This window comes from Magnolia sinica, chromosome 1 (genome assembly GCF_029962835.1).
Source record: "Magnolia sinica isolate HGM2019 chromosome 1, MsV1, whole genome shotgun sequence".
NCBI classification, from domain to species: domain Eukaryota; kingdom Viridiplantae; phylum Streptophyta; class Magnoliopsida; order Magnoliales; family Magnoliaceae; genus Magnolia; species Magnolia sinica.
Genome location: NC_080573.1, coordinates 131363844 through 131368650, shown reverse-complemented (window position 1 = coordinate 131368650; position 4807 = coordinate 131363844).

Sequence of the window (4807 nt, the reverse complement as noted above, 5' to 3'; positions counted from 1 at the left end):
AAACAATCTCGAATCTCACCCTTGCTACACCCTTTGGAAACCCTAAAATCCTTTTAGGAACCATTGAAACTCCTTTAGAAAGCCTTAGAATTCCTCATAATCTCGCATATACCCCTTTATATAAGTTTAGAAAGAAGTAAAATCGGAATAGGAAACAAAAATCGTAAAATCTATGTTTCCGCAGAAAATCCGCGTAAAATCTTCGATGTCATCGAAGGTCCATCGATGTCATCGAAAACGGACCAAAACTGTCCAGCGACCAAGGGTGAAAAATTCGACAATTATCGATGGCATCGAGCAACCTTCGATGTCATCGACGACTGCCTTCGATGTCATCGACAGACCAACAGACAGATTTAAAACATCTGTCCATAATAGTTACATGGGCCACACTTATACATTTGACTTAGACCATCAGTTGCCAATTGATTTCAGTGGTGTAGCCCTCTTGATGAGTGGACCACCGTGATTTTCAACTATAAGTGATTTTTATGGTGTGACCCATCTTTTATATAGCCCAGATGTTCTTCGTAACGATAGGTTGGCGAGAAAGAAGACTTTGTATGTCAGAAGTTCACATGCAACTACAGTTGCACACCAGTCGAACTGAGTCGAGCTTGGCCTAGCTCGGCTCAGCCAACAGGCTACCTAGCTTGAACTCGGCTCAGCTAGATCTTCAAACTTGATTGGGTAGCTCGACTCAGCTCGATTAGCAACTTGGGCCAGCTCGAGCCAAGTTTCAGCGGAGATTGAGCTCGATCTTTCAAGCGAAGTTCAAGTTTGAGCTTGCAAGGTGAGTTCGAGTTTAAGTTTTATAATTTTTAATAAATTTAATATACATTTTATTAAATATATAAATATATACAAAATATTTATACTAAGTGAATCCAATCCGAGTTTAACCGATTCGAACCGAGTCAAATTGAAGTCGAGTTTTGAGCAAAGTCAAGTCAATTTTGATCTAGCTCGGACTCAACTTGAAATTTTTTCAAACTAAAAAAATCAACTCAAGCTGAGCCAGGCAAGTTAACCGAGCTAACTCCATTCGTATACGGCTCCACATGCAACAATGTACCTGAATTTCTTTTATTTGGTAGTCTCAAACCAAACATCATGCACCCGAAGGGCCTCAATCACATGATTTAGCCTAGCCAAAAGGCCTATACAGTCAAGCTCAAGCCCGTCTTGGCAGGTGGGACCCAAAATCCCAACGGCCTAAAACAGCCCAACCCATTTACATCCCTATCAGGAAGAGAATAATGCTTTTTTCCAGACTCCTAACACAAATGGCTACATGTGTGCTAGAATGGACTATTCATGGGTTGGTTGCCAGACTGAAAGTTCCTAGCTCAGAAGGTCCATTATCAGGTGGGTCCCATGTACAAAATCATTATCTACATTCACAATGCATGTATTGCCCACTCAATGAGTGGATCGCCATGATTTTTTCAATCCACCACAGGCACTAAGGGGACCTTCTGATGGCCATCTGGGGTCCAACACGTGTGCCACATCGATACTCAGAAAATGCCTTGTTGACACGTGTCCAGGCCCCTGGGCCCCACCAGATACAACCAATCACGAGACATCTTTAAGATCTCTCATGAACTAGTCCGACTCAACATGCCATTGCCAGGAAAGGCCTTGGCCTTTAGTAAACACAGGTACGAAGGTGTGGGTCAGCTGACCCCCTTCCCATGTGCCACAATTCTCCATAAGAATAGTGGGAAAATGATAGATCATCGTGCCCCTTTATCAACGGTCAAAACAAAAGGATTTAAAAATCGAAAGCTATGGCCCACCTCTTTGACATTTGAAACCCTTAATAGACGTTACTTTAAATGAAAGCATCCAACCGAAGAAACTAAAGAGTCAAAAGTTTCATTAGGGGAGTTATTTGATACTCTGGCAGAGTAGACACTTGATGCGCAGGTCATACATACCAAATTGTGGAACTCGCTGTGACTAAGTCACAGTCCCAAAATTAGATTGGTTGAACAATCCTAACCTTTGATTCGTGAATACTTGTTGAAAAATATGACCGTTGGATTTTTTTCTATTTGAACTGTCCAGTAAATGTCCATCAATCTGATGGTCAGATAATCAAATAACTGTAATTTTTGGTTCATTATACTGGCAACCATATTTTGGACAGACTAATTTGACTGAGTTGTGTGCTAGGTATGCAATTTCTAATTAATTTCTAGGTGACTGAGTATCATCCATTACACTCTGCCAGAGTACTAAAGTTTCTCTCTTTATAAAGTGGCGTTCCCTGCCTTTGCCTATTGAGTGACACTAAAGCTAGAGAGTAGGTATGCTTTTCTTCAAGAAATCTCTGCATGCATTTCCCACAGGTAATTGATTCAAATTCAAGGGCAATATTACCGATTCTTCTCTCCTTGTTTCATTGATGTTTCCTTCGTGGGACCCATGTGGGCCCACCTACAATTATTGTAGACCGTTGCAGAATGGGTCTACAGAACTGGACATGACAATTAAATGATCATGGATGTCCAATCAGAAGTTGCAAAATGGACGGTTCTATGCCTTCGCTTAAAAATATACGTGTGGACTGCTGTGATGTTTTAAAGCCATCTAATCCATTCATCATTTAGGCCACCCAACACCCAGTTTTCTCCTTGGAGCACACAAGTCGGGCCAACCCAAAACTCAGGTAGTCCACACCACAGGGAACAGTTGGGATTAGGTCACCAACCATATATATAAATAAATAAAATACAGATTATAGGTGGGGCCCACTGTGTTTTCTATATTTCATCTAATCCATTCAGGAGATGCATCCAGAGCATGAAGAAATGGACACTCAAAACGCATCTGATCATGAAGAATGGACACCCAAAACATTATGCCATTCAAAAACTTAGGTGGGCCACAACACGTGATGTTAGAGGTTTTAAGCATGATTTTACATGGTGTCGTCCACCTGATTTTCGGGACACATGATGGATGGATTGGATGTCATTAAATGATCAAGGTGGGCCCCACACGTCAATTCATATGTTGAGCTTAATATGGAAACGTTTGTACCGGATCCAGACTCTTTTGCCCATAAACGTTTTGATTTTGGGGACGTGAAATCCACGATGGCCCCTAGTACCCGATGTTGTTGCCGATCATAGGTGGGGCCACGTAGGGCCCACAGGGGAGAAGAATTCATATGGGCTCTTTCCTTTCAAACTGAAAAGCGGGTGTACGTGCGTGCGTGTGTGTGGGCATTTCACATCATGACGGATCATCTTTGTATATTCTAAAATAATATCATGAAAAGACATAATGAGTGGAATGCCAGAGCAGCAACACCAAAGCATGGAAAATAAAAGATTATAATATAAAATACGTAGATTCCATTACCAACAGCCCAACATCATCTTCATATTCTCACTCATTGGGAAGCCAGCGCATCAACAACACCGCTTTGAAAATAAGCCATCTCACATGACTCCGAGTGGAAGCATCTAAAATTGCAACAAGTGGGGCCCACTTTCCCAATCATCATCATCATCGTATAATCTTCACCAGACAGTGATGAAATTCCTGACGTTTAAGGCTCATCTCCTACACAGGGAATTTCCCTCCTACACTTCTACGCTGTATGTTACGGGTGGAAATGGGCCGGGCCGCCACCGGCCTGTCTTTGGGCCTATTAGCTGGCTCATGAACGAGGCTTGTGCATGGCATGTATGGCCGGTTCCATTTTCAACTTGGACTTGGGCTTATTAGTCTATTTTAGTCCAACTCACCCCAGCCCAGCATGGTGTATGTATGCATTCTATTCTAGTCATATCTAATTCCAATCATCCATAGGCCACACACGCATCTGGCATGCAGATCTTGGTTTTCATTTATGTAACCATCTATTTATTTGTTCAAGTGTGGCCCACCCAATCAAGGAATTGATTAGAAACATTGACATGGAAAGTAGGGATTTGATTCATTTTTTCAGTTGGGATCGGATCGGGCCGGTCCCAACCTTTTTTTATTATTATTTATAAGGCTAGGGCTAGGGCTGCTGTGCTAGGCCCATGGAGCCTGGCTTAATTGTCTCAGGCCACAAGCCAACCTATTTCCACCCCCTAGGCCTACCAATATCCAAGACCGGGCCATGAAATTGTGCCCACTGTGCCCACCATGGGCCGAGTGCCTATGGGTCCATCCACCTCGGGCAATGGCAGAAAAAGGGATTGTGATACTCCAACCCCACCGTTTTACAATGGTGACTCAGACTGACTCATTCCGTCCTGAGTCAAATCATGGCGAATCGAAGAGTTGGTAGTAACTCAACCGAGTCACCCCAGTTCGGACTTGCCTTGTTGAATCAGTTTGAGTCTGAGTGAGTCCAGGTTGAGTCGAAGAGTCCACCGGAGTGCGTCCCACCTGATCCGGCAGAGTCAACTCGGACAGGTGGCACAGGACATCCATGCCTTAAAACCCTTTCCCTTACCTTGATATTGTATAGGCAACTGATAATACGAGTTTGTTCTTGCAAGAGGGCGCATGATCCAGTGATCCAAAAGCTTTGATAAGGCAGTCCACACTCTGTATGTCCAAGGCATAAAAGTCTCCCTGAGAGTAAAAATACCAACCCTTAAGATGGTGGCCACCAAATAGCTAGTTTAGTAAGAAAATACAGAAAAGGTTCACATTGAACCCCCCAAAAAAAAGGCCAAGCATTTGGTGGCCAGGATCATCCAATCTTGTGAGATTTTTTTATGCATGGGTGTCCACGCTCAACAGCTTGGATCATTGGACGTGGGTACATATGAAAACCAGACCAAACTGTTCA